A 17,364-nucleotide genomic window follows, 5' to 3' on the forward strand; every position below is an offset into this window, starting at 1 on the left:
AACATGTTATTTGCATTTTAAAAAGAGAGCAGGCACACGAGAGCAGGCTGTAATTATTATGGTGATAATGATGATGCACTAGAATCTGGTGAAGTGGTAAAAGAAACAGGTCACCAAAAGTCTAATTAATGTGGGAGCGTGATGGGCACATCTTGCACCTCAATAAATCAAGATGCTGAGGAGCAAAATGTAATGCCTAAAATGCATGACTTATCTTGTCTTTAAGCAAATGATTTTTCACAATGTTAGCATGGTAACTAACAGTTAACCTGCTTTACGGTCTAACCAAATATGGCAGGCGGATGCCTGCTGGTATTAAGAGATGAGTCTGTAGAGATCTAACATGACTAAATGGACCCTGAGAATAGCAACTTTTATTTGATGCCCTCCACAAGTCCTTGAATTACAGCGATGAGTTGCGGATACTTTTGAAATCGAGTGAAGTTGTTTGTCTGCCAGGTGGGACCTATGATAATTTGTTGATGTTTGCCTTAGAGAGCATTTGAAATCAGTCAATCCACTTCAGCTTGGCCTGGAGGCAGAGCTGTAGTTTCATGTCTGGGATCAAAGGAGGAAAACTCTCACCTTGGTGTACTGCTGCACTATATTTACTGTCACTCACTTCAATCTGACAGGATTCTGGTAGCTCTCCACAGCAACCATAAATTGTTATTTACAAAACTGTTGCCTCAAGCTCAGCAAATGTAGTAAAGTCTGCCTTAAATAAGATTATTTTTGTTTTCCTTTATTCACATTCTGCATATAGCAGCGGTAGTGATCATAATCGGCAATGACTGACAAGCCTATGTTTAGGAAGACTCAATTTCAACTGTGGTTGCCCATGCAGGTTATGGCCATACGGTTTAACAGTATTGCTAAATAAAATGAGTTAATAAGCATTTTTAAATTAATTTAGTCACATTTAATGTGCTCAAATATAGTGTGTATGAGGGTAACACATTATCCTAAGATGAAGTATTAGAGCCAGGCATTAGAAGAAAAATAAGAGAAGGAAGATAATAAAGCTGAATACAATTTTGAGAATAAAGTCAACTCCTTCATCTCTTGTAAAACTACCTGTGGTATTCCTGTGCCAAAAGACCAGCATGTTTTTGACGTGCTCATTTTCCGTGCCTCTATCAGTGCTCAGTCGCTCTGGCATCCTCCCAAGTGCAATGGATGTGATGAAATAGTTTGATATTACTTTTGGGTGGTGGTTTGTTCTGCACGCTTCCATCCACACAAGTTAACCATCAATACAAACATTGATTGCAATGCTGAATGGCTTCAGCTTTTTATACAAATTAATATGCCCTAGCGAGTTGGGACCTTTGTCACAGTAATGCCTGCTTGAGCTCCACACATTTTGGATCAATCAACTTGATCAACTGTCTCATTGTGTCTTGTGATACAACATATCCGCTCTGTATTGCATGAAGGTGTAACAACTGATATCCTTGCATCTGCAACATGCGTAACATATGCTGTACGTAGGGCACCACCAAAACAGCTTATCATGAATTAATACATTACATTAATGAATGAATAATGTATGGTCACGCTTCTCTGCCCTCTCTTCTGCAGGCCAGAGGGCAGGGCTCAGATCCACACACACACACACACACAGAGCTGACAGACGGCAGAGAGGCAGCTCAAGTACAAAGTAGAAAAAGCAGAGAAGCGATATTTGTCAGGAATATTATTTATTTTCTTGACATTATTAAGCTTATATATTGATTTGGTAAACTTTACTGTGGCTGCTCTCGCAACAATATTTAATATATCAATACATTCAAATCCAGTTCAGGATGTTTTTCTTGCTATTGTCAGAATGTAATGTGAAAAACTAGAACCTTTTTTTTTCTTTATATACATAGCAGTGACAGTTTTCTAACATTATGTTTTTTGTCATTAAATTTACCCCTAAATTTAATCTTAACATTTCCAGTTTATTCTCAACATTTTGACTTTATTCTTATCATTTCTTTTTTCTACTTTATTCTAAAAAAATCTACCTTTTCTGATTTGTATTTTCTTATGCAAGTGTGCCTGGGACTAATAGGCTACTGAAAGTTTGACTTTATTCTAGACATTTTGTTTTTATACTCGAAATGCAAACAACAACAAAAAGCGTCATCCTAACACCCACGGTTGAATTAGTTTGTCCATTTAGTTTATAAATATGAAGGGAAGTAGCTCGCACCCTTTGCCAGTAAACCAAGTTAGCTTGCAAACTTTGAGAAGACAACCCTGTTGTTCCCCTTCCTCACTGCTGTCTACCGTCTGGAGAACTATTCCGCAGCACCTGAGAAAACAATTCGGGACGTGAGAAGTACTGTACAACAAAAAGTGAGGAGCAGTAGCCAAACACAGAGACCGACATCAGTCCGAGGTAAGAGGCTAACACTGCGGCTAACGCCTTAGCGGCTAACGTTGTTTAGCTAGGTGCAGCCCTTCATCTTCATCTTCAGTCTGCTGGGACTGCTGCCACTGCCCCGTAACAATATGTGGACTACCAAATGTTAGCCAGCCACCTCTTTTTTAAAGAACTGACTGGAATACTACATGAAGCCAGACACTGGTTTATTACTTTATTGTTTTTACTGGAGTTAGTGCAGCTGAACTTCGGGAGACACTGGACGGACTTTATCCTGAGACCGCCAACGGCCAACTTCAGTTATTTAATGTTAAATGGTGAGTAACCTTCCTCTTTGTCCTGTAACAAGTGGCAATATAGAGCTTTTGTTGTGCCTTAAATTAACATGCATATCGGTGGAATATCAACTGCGAGGGTATTTTTCTCTTGCCAAGTACTACTAAAGGTGCTCTTATGAAAACATTTTTAAATAGAGAGAAGGAACCAACAAGTCAAATCATACAGTATTTGGATTAAACCTCAACTCTCCTGTCACTTCATGGCCTGAGCCCAGACAACAGTTATGGTAGACAGTAGTCATGGCAAAATATATTTTCTTTTTCAAGTTAAGGAAGTATTTAGCATGATCAAACACTTTATGTAGAAGTCTGTGTGAGTTTTGCACTATAGAATTAGACTTCAATTCAAGATTTGTATCTAGACTAGAATGACTTAAGATTCATATGTGGACTGGATCCAAACTAGTGCTAATACAACCAAGCAGCACAGTGATCTGTGATGTACAAATATAGGACATACTCCTCTGATTATTTCAATAATCTTTATTGTATCAACACCATATAATTAATAAAGGAATAATTGATTTTTAAAAGCTAAGTATACAACTGCATACAAATACATTCAGGTGCTATAATTAGTAGTAAAGAGCTATGATTTGAGGGACATTGTACATTTAATTAAAAGTTAATGGCAAAGCAGGCGTATTACTGTAATGGAATGTTTCGTGAAGTGTGAAGCACATTATGAAATTCTGTCTGTCCAGATTGAAAAGCATCGAATTCGCATTCAGATGGAAACAGGTTAAGTTAAACATTACTTATATCTTAACAACAGGTGATCATTAATATTTTTTTTATCTTTTTACAAGTGCTTTGTTTGGTTTTCATTTTTCTGTGATATATATTCATGTTAGAGTAGGTTTAATGTTGTAACGGCGATCATTACATAATAGAATCAAGCTTTAATGACTTGGCTGACTTACAGGTGTTCTCACTTATTCTGTCTGATTAGCTCAGGTTGTAGTTGGGTGGACCTATGCTGGGAATCAAATCAGGTCACCGAGCTATATGAACCAATAAGAATGATGAAGGTGTAACTCTCAATAATCAAGCAAGAGTCTGTACACGCCCCAACAGTCCCAGCAAGAGGCTTAATTAGGCACAATAATTGAAAACATCTGTATGGGTGGACCATAGCAGAGTTTATGCTCAACTTTTTTTTTTTTTTTTTTTTTTTTTTTTTTGATGGCCAATATGGCCATTAATATTCCTGAATTCCGGCCATTTAGAACAACAAATAGCCACATAATAGCCTACATTTCAGCAGCAATAAAACACAACCGCTGTGGCCTAAATACTTAACTTTGACGACGACCTAAACACTTAACTGTGAAACAGAGAGGGAAGAAAGAGCATTATTATGAAGGAAATGGAGGACAGTGCGACTGTCTCTGACTCTGGCACTCTCGGCTCCGTTGCTCCGATATTTAACTCTATCTCCTCGTGCCTCGTGATAGTGACTCTTCAGCTGGGGTGTTGTGGTGAAGGATTTCTCCCTGCTGTGATTTAGAGTGGCTCAACCGCAGTATTCCCGCCATTTCTGTATCTTCTGCTAATTATTTTGTAAGGGGGACAGCTGGATAATGTTTCATCTCAGTACCTGCTCGTACTAATCACCTGCACTCGCCCTCCTCCAGGGTCTGTGACCCTGTTGACTGAAGACTGAAAAAACTCGCTAGTTAACATATTCGACTGAAAGTCACCAGTTAACAGGTTCACTCATTAAGCGCAAACACCAAAGCTGTGGCAAATTTACTTAATGAGCGGACCAGTTGACATTTTTTACTACAAGACAGCTGTTTTTCCAGAGAGAGCGAGGCTGAGGCTACGTGACTTTTTCTTCTGTGGTATTATATTTCTGGGCTGGGAACAGAGGGATCCTGAGTAGCACTGCGTTTCAGATTTTGCTAGGTCAAGTCTCTGTATTCTTGCAGCTCTGGGATGCTTTCCTGTTTTAAAAAAAACAAATACTGAAGTTCATGAGATTGGGGATGTTGGGGAAGGTATTTATACAGAGAGCTTCTGACAGGTACACGTTCCGGCGTAAAACTGCGTCCAAACTAGGAAAAAGTACGGAAGTCAGTGTAAAAACTGTGATGGGGGGGTTGCAACAGACAGTTTGGGGGAAAAAACTAAACTGTTCACCTTTTGTTCCAGAAAGTGGGGCTAACCTCTGGGTTTGGTAAAAAGCTGTATAATTGTCTGACTGCTCGTGTTTCTTGCCCCATCTGACTTCTTTTAGTATTGTTGCTGCATTCCCAGATTTCAGCAATAAACTTGACATGTTATTATCACAGATAAGAATGATGGCCAAAACTACAAAAATGAGACTTCAGGTTGTAAGAAACCAGAATTTCCCTTTTTGATGTGCCTATGCCAGGTAGGCACACCAGCAAGTGGACCGCTTAAAAAAAAAAGGAAAGAAAGAAGGGTTACAGGGGATAAAAGCTGCAGTTTACCATGCGGCTCACATAGCCAGTTCCGATTAAAACACTGAGTCAAATAGCTTTGTATGGGCTCTGGCGCACACACATGCCTTAGGCATGGATGTGTCGACATTAGGAGGTACTGTGTTAAACTGATGTTGCGAATGGCGCTTGTAATCACAGAAAAGACTGCCCTCATGGGTATTATTGGGATAATAAATGGCTTTCAGTGGCCATTTATTTCAGTTCAAGGTTCTCAAGAGCAGCAGTATGGTGCTGAAAGTTCCCGAACATTAAATGATAAATGTGTCAGGAGCTGATCAACAATCCATTGTACATGCAGTCTGAATGCTGTTCTGGCTGCATTTGTTAGGGAGAATAATGATGCATCTGTGGTGTTTTGTAGCCTTGGCGATCTATCGATGCATCTCCCGAGAATATTTTCCTCAAGAGACAATCTGTCATATTCTCAGTTCACACTGTCATGTTGCGCGTCCGCTTTTAATATTTTAGAATACACATGGCTTTTTGAAAATCTATTTCTTTGTAACTACCATATTTATCTTGAAACACTTCATCTGTGGTGTTTTCCATTGTTGTTCCTTAAGGTGTAATAGCTGTAATGCAATTGTATCAGCCTTGCAACAGAAGGTCAACTTTAAAAGGTTTCCATTTCTGAAAAGGTCAGTGCTTCCAGGTGTGAAACACAGCCACAGCAGAGATGGAAAAGTCAAAAACTTTGAAAAAAAAACAACATTTAATTGGATGAATTGTCTCTAATTGTATTAGATTTGTTTATTTATTTATTTTGCTGTTCTGTTCACTGGGATGCTCTTTAAGTTTCAACAAAAGGCATCATGACTGTGTCCGTGCATGATATTAGAGTTTGTGTGTGTATACCTCGCACACATACATAGTGTGAACTCAAATTGTTCCCATATTTCCTCCTGTTTGTCACTGTGTGTTCACATGTTGTATTTCTGAGTGTGTGCGTACATATTATGTGTGTGGGCTGTTTCCTCCACTACCTTGAGCGGTGGCTAGGGGGTGCACTGTGGACACGGTGGGAGAGAGAGAGAGAGGGGGGGGGAGAGAGACAGACAGACAGAGAGAGAGAGAGAGAGAGAGAGTGTGTGTGTGTGTGTGTGTGTGTGTGTGTGTGTGTGTGTGTGTGTGTGTCTCAGTAATGTATTCCTGCCTGTGGCTGGGCTGGTCACATGGGGAGAGCAGCCTGTTTAAAACAGCCTCGGCTCTCTCACTCAGAGCAGTGCGAGACACAGAGACAGACGCACACGTTCTCTCTCTCTCTCTCTCTCCCTCTCTCCTTCACACACGCAGACACATACACACATGCTCATGCACGCAGACGGCAACTTTCCTCTATCGGACTGACACACCACACACGCCGGGATAGACACACTCCCCTCGCTACAGTGGAGAAGAGGATAAGGAGTGACAGATCAGGAAAAAAAAAGCTAAAGAAATACAGAAAAAAAGAGGAGGTTCCCAGTGAGTAGCCAATTGATTTTCATATTTTTTCTTACTTTGATTTTTGGACTTTGCTCTTCTTCAGCGCTGTCTGACCGGGGACCCGACAGGGACTCAGAGAGGGAAAGAGAGTTGGATGGAAGGGACTGTGAAGGGGGGGGAGAAGGAAAGGTGACAGAGGAGAGCGGAGATGAGGTGCTAGTGCAACATTGGGATACCTCTCCATCAATCTGTCCCTCTGTCTGTGGGATCTAATGCTGTTAATTAGCAACGTGCGCTTGGAATGAGAGGAATGCCATTGCGCGGAGCAGGAGCGGGGCTTGCTTCGGACTCTTGTGTGTGTGTGCGCGTGTGTGCGTCCCCTCTGTCTTTATGTGTTTTGTATGCCGGCTGCATTGTGGTGGTCAGCCGTACTGATGTTGAGCAGATTCCCTCAGACACACGCTGCTCTGGCTGTGATTGATAGAAACCCATTGATATGCAGATTAAAGGGGATAGAAGACAGCACTTTTTTTTCCCAGTGATATGAGTGATGTGTTGGGGAAGAGGGGACAGTCGCTGCCTCTCTCCCTCCTTATCTCTTCTGTCCAACTGTCTCTGAATCTGTCCCCCTGACTCACTGTCTCTGACTCTTTCATCCTCCCTTCTCACTTCCCTCTCTGCTCGTTTTTTTTTGTTACCACCACGGATCTCTCTCCCTGACATGCTCTCCCACTTCTCACTATCCTTTCCTGTCTCTGTCTTTTCATTAACTTTTCTCCCTGTCTACAGCCCCCTTCTATTTCTCTCGTCCGCTCTACATGCTCTTTTCTTTCTTTTTTTCCCCTGCCCAACTCCTCGCTCTCTATCTCATTTTCTCCCCCACGCTGGTACATGCTGGTATACATAGTAGATTCCTCAGTTGCGTAGAAAGAGAGGATCGCAGAGTTGTGAGGAGGAGGGAAGGGAGGGGAGGGAAAGGGACAAGAAAGAGAGAGGAATGAAGGAGAAAGTGGAAGGAGGGGAGGGTAAGGGGGCATTGAAAAGGCTGACACTGGCTTGGACAATTAGCCCGGGGAGTCCGTCCTGGGGTGCTATTCTGAGAGGGGCTTTGGCCCCTGGGCCCTGGGCGCTGGGTCACGGGATGCCTTGACCCCTCCAGTCGACAGCTAGGCATGGGAGCCATTATCACGGCCTGATTGATTAGCACTGAGCGGAAATCCCTTTTCTCTTCTCTCCTTGGGAGAAAAAGACGGGAGCTTTTTGTCCTTTTGCTGCTGCTGGTTTAGTATCTGCCTGCCTGAATGTGGAAAGGTCTGGCTGTTTTTTTTTTTTTTACTGTTGTCAGTTATTGAGGTCTGGTCTCTATATATCTTCTCTCTCTGGACTTGTCTTTTTCTCTCTTACTTTTTTCTCCTTGACAGGGTGTGTATAGGGGAGTTGGTACAATATTTACTTAACTAACAAGACAATTGCCCTGTGAGAAAGATGCAGCAAATATTTGTTGGGGGACTACCTAATATTCAGACATCAAATCTGATTGTGTTTTCACACTAGTTCTGTCACTCATCATTCTCTGAGCTTCTATGTGTTGTGCACCTGCAGATATTGTTAGTGATGCATTTCAGAGGCTACCTGCAGCTCGTGGAGAAAAAAAAGTGAGTGAAGGCACACAAGAGAAAACTAAGTGATAAAAAAGAGATGTGAAGGAAAATGTGATAAAAGACAAGAGTGGTGGGGTAACGTATACTGTGGGACAGCTTGGGAAATTGAGCTCCTCTCTTCAGTCTGTGTGTTTCCCTTTTGTTGTGTCTCCATCTCCATCTCATTTCTCTGTTTTGATCTTTCCGGTTCCATCCCTCGCTAACTCTCGCTACTTTTGCTCTCCCTCAACACCCCCTCCTCAGACTTGGGAGTTTAGCGGGGTGTTTAGCCCAGCTCACGGCTGATCAAAGCAGTGTGTGTCAGACTGGGCTTAGCCGAGGCACTCCTAATGGAGCACCGTTTTCATGCCTAGTTGGTGGTGGAGCAGGAGGGAGAGATGGGAGGCTGGTGGGGGGAAGAAGAAGAAGAAGAAGAGGAGGGGGGAGCAAATAGAAAGACTGACAGAAAGAGTTCAAGGGAGGGAAAGACAGCCAGACCGTCAGGCAGACCGACAGGCAGACAGACGGAGCAAGGGGTGCAGATAAGAACGACACAGGCAAGCAGATGAGGGTAGACAGGCAGAGGGAGGAAGACAGTAATGATTAACAAGCAAAATGGGCAGAAGATGAATACTGAAAAAGCAAGACAGGCAAGCAGGAGTAAAGACACTTGCTTTCAAAAGCACACAGAGAGGCACAAAGCCTGAGACAGGCACATAGAGAGACAGGAAGACGGACCGAGAGCAGAAAGACAGGCAGTAAACGTCTTTCTAGTGGAGGGACCTAGCACCAAGAGGGCATACAGTTTAGGCCAGCACAGGATAGCTCCCACACATGGTTTAGTTTTAGGCTGGGAAGCAACACCAGACGGGAAGAGGCCTGTGTGTGCATGCTTGTGCGTGTGTGCGTGCTGTGTGTGTGTGTGTGTGTGAGTGTGAGTGGGAGAGAGAGAGATAGAGAGAGAGGCAGAGAGATAACGAGAAAAAGGCAGAACTTGTGTTTGTGTGCCTGTGTGCATGGTAAGCATCTGTGTGTCCGTCTGTGTAGGCCTGTATGCCAAGCACCAGAGAGACATGCATGTAAACTGTATATTGATTTTTAACAGACTATAAAAAGCCGTCTAGACTTCTCGGACTACGGCCCTGAAAGTTTCAGTTTTATGCCTTCTTGTTAAGACATTTTTTGGAAGAGAAAAGGAGTTGAATTTTTCCATAGAGCAGGAAAAAAGCGTTCAACCTTGAGAAATAAAAAAGTCCTTAATTTGGAGAATCGCACTTATGTCTTGTGACTTGTCTTGTGAAAGGGGCTATGATGACAGAGGAAAATTCAGTGTTGGCACTTTTAAAGGGATTCTCGAGGAACTGAGAGGTAGAAATTGATTGAGAAGAGATGTTGGGGTTGATTAACTGTCACTTAAAGGCTGCTACAAAAGTATGTGTATTTCTGTTAAGTTGCAACTAAAACTGTGCTTTAGGTACTTCTGAACTTCTGCTCTTCTCTCCCCTGTCATTCTTTTTCTCCTATTTCTTCCCTTACCTTTCCTCCACACTCTCCATTCCTCTACTGATTTTCTCCGTCTCTTCTCCTTCTCTCAGCACCCTCCCAACTTTTTTCATCTGAAGTTTCCATCCTTGTCCTCCCCAACATATCTTCTCCAATCCATGTCTTTCTCCTTTCCACCCTTGCTCACCCTCCTCCTCTGTTGCTGACTCCTCACCCGTCCGTTCCCTCTCATCCTTCTCTTTTATTCTCTTAGGTCCACTTACCTTCTCCTTCTCTAAACCCCCCCCCTTGCTTCTCCTCTCCCATCCCAACCTTGCAATGCTGGTGTTTATGCTTCAGACAGAAGAAAGGTAAGGTAAAACTAGGATAATATTTCCCCTAACATACTTACTGCCGGGTAAACATCCTCCGACAGATGTCGAGTGTGGGCCTTATCGGGGGGGTAGACGAGAGGGCCAGGGGGTGGGGAGCATTCAGGTAAAGTTAGCAGGCTGCTTACCTCTACCTGGCACTGACCATCAGTATCACCAATTTACCTAGACACTTTGGCTGATGTCTGGTTTGTGTTCATTCTGCAAATAAGTGTCTGTACTTGGCCAAAGATTGTTTGTTAGCTTAAGAACCACCACTCTCTAACACTACTCTACAATGGCACGTAGACGACCAGCAGAGAGGTGATTCTTCTTAATATGTCAACTATTTACGTTGCTGTCAATTGGGATCTCCAGAAAGTAGCTCTAGGAAAGTAAGGTGCACAAGACTAAGTAGGCTAACCTGTCTTGACCGTGTCAGACATATTTAATCAACGTTTCATATCTTATGCTTCTCATCTAATTTTCTGGTTGTAGCAACAGTTGTTGAAATTCAGTAAAGCTACCACTAAAAACTGGATTCAGAAGGATTCGGTTTTGATAAGCCGATTTACTGGATTTGGATACTTGATATTGAAGTACTTTTGAACCGCAGCCCTCGGAGAGGTTGAGGAAACGTGAAAGGAAGAGTGGCTAGAGTAGTAAGGATGAAATAAATAGGATATTTCTGTGTACATGTATGCATCAGAGACATATTACATGCCTCTGTGAAACAAATGCAGGCGAGAGCTTTGTGCGCAGCAAGCCTCCAAACGGCAGCGAAGACATGAGAAAGCCAGCGCTGCTCTCCTCGCAACGCACAGCTCCCACGCTTTCTCTGTCTACCCTCTCTCTCTCTTTAGTTAGATATGCCACTTGCTGTGTGCTTTTATCTAAATGCACCTAAGGGTGTGAAAACATGACAAGATTTTGTTAAGATTTGGCCCCAATTAAGCAGCCTCACATGCATTTCAGTGATCCGCAGTTTACAACGGTTTCCTCTCTGCACCCTGAGCTGGAAGATCTGGCTCGGAGGGGGGCTGTGTAATTATTTCGGTAATCCAGAAGAACTCTTTTGCTTCTTTGTACATTTTTAATATGGCGAGGACACGCAGATATCAAACCACACTCTAATGCCATAACTCGTAGCATGCCCTCTAACTATAGATCAGGACCTTAAATAATGAAAAGTTGTGAAATTGTTATAAAAAAAACTGTCTGTATTCTGCTTGTATGTTAGTAGATATTTTTTTTAAACTTGTATATTTTTGCTTCCTTTGCTGTCTTTTTTTTTTCCATTTGCGTGTATGCCTGTCTCTGCTTGTGACTGAGTGTCTTGTCAGTCGGCCTTTTTGTCTGTCAACTTATGTGTGTGCTAGTGGGTCAGTGTGTGTGTGTGTGTGTGTGTGTGTGTGTGTGTGTGTCAACTTGTGTGTGTATCTGCTTGCCTCTGCTGCATTTTCATCCTTAGACAGCTCTCCATTCAGCCCCTGTAGCATTCTTGCAGCCCAGGCAACAGAAGAGTTTGACTCCTCGAACTTCTGATCAAAGCAAATGGGGGATGAAAGGAGGGAAATGGATAAACCCATTTATGAATATGCATCACTCGACCCCCAGCCCCCCCCCTTTCCAAACTAGCCCCTGCTTCTCTACACACATGCACACACACATAACCACACACAAAAGCTGCCACCACCAGTAGGGGGCAAACATCCTTCAAACTACATTTCCCCCACAGCTAATGGCCATCTGAGAAACATTTACGTTCTTTTAATGTAGCGATGGACCAACATGCTACCTGACAGCAGCTGCACACTTTAATCTGTATGCTGGAAACCCACACACAAGTGCTTGCATTCAGCATATAAATATAATTTACTTAGACACACACATACACACACACACACACACACACACACACACACACTGTATTTTAAAGTGCATCTTGATGATAAGCAGGGCAGAAAAAAATGTGCCTCCAGGCTACAGTGCAGTATGGTACAGTATGTATGCAGTACAGGAATAACATGAGGAAACTTCAACATCAACTTAGTCATCCATCCAGCCATGATCCATTCATTAGTGAGTTTGTTTACTGCTCTGTATTATAGCCTAATTTGCTATGTGTTTTTATTTTCATTAGGCACATGCGCTGCGTGCTCCGTACATGTTAACAGTGATTAAAGCAAATTAGCACCTTGTGGGGTTATGCTGCATTCATTTCATATAGGCACAATAGAAAGAATGTAAAAACCTCCTATCATTTTCAACTCTGGAACATTCACACTTTTCTGTTCCATGATGGTTAATCCTGGTGCTAGCTTGTAGTCACATCAGTTGCATGTAAATTAAGCCTTTATCAGCCTGTTTTATCATGCTACATTTTTAAAGCAGAGTTTGTTTACAGTGTTGAGTGAAATAGTGCTGATATTGGATTCTATTTAGATGTAACTGCCAGTCGGAGTTTCACCCAGTTTTACACAGGGCTGTTGACACCTTTTGTAGTTCTTTTCGCCAAGTAGTAGTTATCGTAGCTGTCAGAAATTGCCACTGTATCTTGACTTTTTCCGCACTCGGCTGCTCATCTGTGTGATTGTATATGAATGTGACATTAGCCTACTGTACTGTCTTGAAATCAGTTATTCCTGCAATCACCTGCTCTTTTGATATATAGATTGATGTGTGCATTAATCACTGAAACCCAGCAGAGTGATGAGCTTTGATCCTTGAGGTGCTATTTTTTTCACAGCTTGTGTTGGAATGACAATAGCTTCTTGTCTGTTGTGCTTTTTAGGTAGTTTCTCAATCGGTTTGTGTTTTACTATAGATTTTGTTTTTCTCTTCTGTTCTTATCTTTGTCTCTTGGCATCTACTGCTTATTATGCTGAAGTTCCTTTTTCATGTATTCCATACTAACAAGTCATATTTCCCAAAGATATTTCTCTTACTAGAAAAGACTGGGGCCATTATAACACAGTTACACTCAAAGGGGAGAAGTTGAAATGTGACGTCCTCATAGTCAAATTACTCTACTAAAAACAATTTTGCATCCTAAGACACGGAGGGGACAGTGTGAGAGAAAATCAACTGAAGAAGAGACAAGGAGAGGTCAGGTGTGGCTAATAGCAGCAAGCAAGCAAGCAAGTCTGTGGTCACTTATTGAGGGAGAGGAGAGACACAGAGGTCAGGAGAAGTGCCAGTAAAAGTTGAGTCTAACAACAGGCAAGAACACCCTCACCTGAGGCGGAACGGGAGAATGCAACAGACACTGACAGAACAGAGGAGAGGCAAGACATAGCTAATAACATATGTGATTCTTGGGTGAGGGATTAAAAGAGACAAGAGCACTGGAAAGACGACTCGAGAGGTTAGAAGGAGGCTAACAACAGAAGTTATTGTGGTCAGAGGAGAGGAGCAAGGGAAGTAGAAGAACACATGAGATTCAATTATGGAGCAGAAGATGGTTTTACTGAAGGATACCATCAGGCATGATTGGGACTAGAAGGAAGGTGGCAGAAGAGAGGAGGCAATGAGAGGAGTGGATAGACCTGGCAAAGGCTAACAGCAAACATGATTGTGGTCAAATATGGGAGAGGAAGACTAGAAGCAGTGGGAAGGGGGTGCGGAGGCGAGGGGAGGAAATTAGAGGTTAGGAAAGACTATCAACAGACAAGACTGTGATCAGTGAGAGAAGAGCAGAGGAAAAGATGGGTGCAAGACAAAGGAAGATGGTTGAGCCTTAAACCAGTACGGCCACTCGCGTGATTGAGGTCAGAGATGAGGAAGAGGTGCAAAGATTAGAGAAAATTAAAGGGGACACGCTAGACAGAGTAAATGTGATGCTTGGAGTTGTGACGTGACAATGGTCATTGCACAGAGGACAAGTGGAAGGAGAGGAGACGAGGAGAGACAAGAATACAGGAGGAGCTTATCTGTCTTTCACACAGCAGTGATACTCAAAATTAAATTGAATTTGGTGTTTTCAAACAGAGGAAATTGGAGGTTTGCAGCCAAAAACAATGTTTTGTAGCAGATTTGCAAATGACACATCATCTTCTCAGAACACAAGTGTGGAAATTGCAGTCGCTGGTACAATTTGGAACGTACAGTATTTCACCAAAGTAATCTGAAAACATTGATAAATTGGATTTTTGTTTTTGCCCTCACAGCTAGGCTACTGTTTTTCCGTGCTGAATATCATATTCAGGTCTGCTCTTGTAGTAGTACATCAACACTGGGATGCTGAAACACAGCAATGCTCATTTATTTTCATGTTTGCTTCTTTTTTTAAAACTCCAAATGAGACCTGACATCACCCCTGTGTGTAGACAATGTTCACAACTCTGGGATCGTGCCACATTATTAATAATGCACTACGTTAAAAATTGATGAGTTTTCCATTAATTGGAAAATCAACATTAGGGCCCCCACTTTATGATGGTGACATGCAGATCTCTTCATCCTTTTTTTGGAGATATTTCAGATATATTTATCTAAGCTATGAAATGAAAACATATATGTAACAAGCATAAACTACTAACTATCATTGTTGTATGGCCTGGCTCAGGTTAAACCCTTTGTCAGAATCAGAGTAGGGCGGGACTTCGCTATCCTGGGGAAAAAATGGCCCTGAAACGGGACACTGTTGGGAAGTAGCAGGGTCCCATTTCAGGCCCATTTTTTCGTGGCTGATAAATTAGGTGGCACAGACGGGTACTCACCGATACCCGATACCACATTTTAGGTGGTATCAGTGGAATTTCCAATACTGGTATTGGAACAACTCAATGTCTTTGTGCACTCAAATGTGTGAAGCTGCTCTGTGTACATGTGTGTTACTGCTTATCATCATCTCTTTCCATATTCGTCCATGTATTTGCTTGTTGGTGTGTGTTTGTGTGCGTGTGTGTGTGTGTGTGTGTGTGTGTGTGTGTGTGTATATGTTTGTATGTATATATATATGTATATATGTATGTATGTGTATATATATATATATATATATATATATATAAGCTCGTGTTTTTTGCAGTGTTATGTGTGTGTGAGAGAATGAGTGAGAGTGAGTGCCTCTCTCAGAGCCTGGGGCTTTTAATCTATTAAAGCCTGATCCTTAAACACTAATCAATGCACCCTTTTATATTTCCATTACAGTGCAGAGGGAAAGGGATAAATAAAGCATGACAGTGGAGCTCAGTAGTGGCCACATAACACTGAAAAATCCCAATGGCTGTTGCACAAGAAGAGGCTTGACTTATTTATGTCAAGAAAGAGTTTGCAGTGCTGTTGTGGTACATTTTTATTCAAATTCATTATTTTGATTCAAGATATAATTTGTTGCAGTTACATTATTTTGACAGTGTTAAATTATATACTGATATGGGAACTATTTCCTATATCTCCTATTTCCTATTTTCCCACTATTTCATTAGTGATGTACAGACATGCCAGTGATCTTCCAGTTTACTATTATAACCTGACGACTGATTGTTATGGTTGTTTCCACTCATTAATTTAACATATTTGTTTCCATGATGAATGAAATGATTGTTCTTGTTTATTACAACTCTAAGTCTTATTTTTGTAGTTTTTGGGCATTGTTTTGCTTGGCTGTGATAACATTGTCCTCACCAAAGTATTTGCTGATATCGGGAAACATTTTGACAGCCCTACAGTGAAGCAGTCAGATGATAAGGAGGGCTGTAAACAAGCCAACATTTTAGCCACATTGTTCAAAACCTCTAACTTATTTGGAGGCAAAGTGAGAGTGAACAGACCTGAAATGTAAATAAAGTTAACATAAGTTGACTTATTTACATCCATGTTTATTGTCTGATGATGTTTCAGTTTTTGTGAAGGCATTTTGGAACTGCTGTTTTGAAAAGTGCTATATAAATTAAGTTTATTATTAATATTATTATTATTACTACCTTGAAAGATTTGGTTAATTATTTTACCATTATTTAAACCCCTTTTTTTGTTTTTTAGCAATGTGACCGCGTTCCCAGCTGTGAGTTTGGTGTACGATTAGTTTGGTGTGTACAATATCATACCCAATGGCCAACTGTATGGCAATAATAAATTATTAAATAATAAAATAAGAAATCTGAATTATATTTAAACACTTAAAAATATAGATATAGTGATGCATTCGTTTGATTAAAAAAGTCTTCCTCTTCTTCATCAGAAAGCTCAAAGTATGCAGTCAAAGCGTTGTGTAACACGTGACTTCTGCTGGTACCATCTCATCTGTGTCTCTGCAACTGAAAGGATGATGAATGTGTGTACTTGACACCTCTTCCTTTCATTTAGTCAGATAATTGCCCATGCTTGCATGAGAATCTTTGCTTTTATGCGGCATACTACTCTTAGAAGCCACATGTCATTGGCCTCCCACTACTCTTTTTGTTTTTTCTTCCTTAAATGTAGTGCTCCTTCCTCCTGGTATTGCATCATGTATTCCCTTTAGATCATGTTTTAACTGGTGATATATGCACTGTAGCATTCAGCTGTCAGGGGAGAACACTTTCAAGCTATGCAGCCGATAATATGCGCTCCCGTTTTAGGGATGATTTACAGCAAATGACTGCAGTGCAACAGGAAGCCACAGTTGCTTCCCCCCCCCATTCCACCCCTCCCTTTCCACCCTTCCCTTTTCCATTTAAACCCACTAAACTGACAGTATTTGCCTCTTCTCAGAGCACACTTTATTAGCTATGTCTGCTTGTGTACATGTCCCTCAACCCCAATTAATTTAGTGTACTTAAGTGGCAGATTTGCATTAGACCGTGCTAGCCTTTGGAGTATACTTTATTAGTGTTGTCTGGGTAACCCGCACCAACAGACATCCCCACAACCCCCCCATCCCCTCAGTTCCAACATGCACATGCACACATTTATTTCACTGCACTCAGCCAACAGTATTTTCTTTGCAGGGATGTACGTGTGTGTGTTTTTCCGCTCCACTGTGGTAGTTTATTAGCGATGTCTCCTTTGATAGTTAGTGTGCACGCTTGATTATGGCTGAAAGGGAGTGGGCCGGGCGCTGGGCCGGAGGAAGTCTGCCTAATGATATTAACAACAGCCTTTATTGGGTAGCTAGTGCAGGGAGAGAGAGAGGGGGAGAGGAGTAAAGAGGAAGGAGGGAGGGGGAACAGATTGAAAGAGTAGGAAAGAAAAAGGGAAATGGGGGAGAGAAACTTTAGGGTGAATCGAAGAGACAGTCTGCGGAGGGCAGGAGGTTACCTTGTCAGGGGATTTAGC

At 41.9% G+C, this 17,364-nt stretch overlaps 1 protein-coding gene across 2 annotated transcripts in view; it reads left to right on the top strand.

Annotated features, from left to right (window-relative positions):
- The first annotated feature begins 2,457 nt into the window (after positions 1 to 2,457).
- Positions 2,458 to 17,364, top strand: part of cntfr (ciliary neurotrophic factor receptor) — a 219,090-nt gene continuing 204,183 nt past the window's right edge. The window contains exon 1 of one of the 2 annotated variants that reach the window (XM_051413080.1): positions 2,458 to 2,694. The gene's annotated coding sequence lies outside the window, so the exon portion shown is untranslated. Of the gene's footprint in view, positions 2,695 to 6,390; positions 6,651 to 17,364 lie in introns of those variants that run through there. The other variant, XM_051413078.1, reaches the window with a different exon arrangement.

The sequence above is a fragment of the Dicentrarchus labrax genome, unplaced genomic scaffold (assembly GCF_905237075.1).
Source record: "Dicentrarchus labrax unplaced genomic scaffold, dlabrax2021, whole genome shotgun sequence".
NCBI lineage: Eukaryota > Metazoa > Chordata > Actinopteri > Moronidae > Dicentrarchus > Dicentrarchus labrax.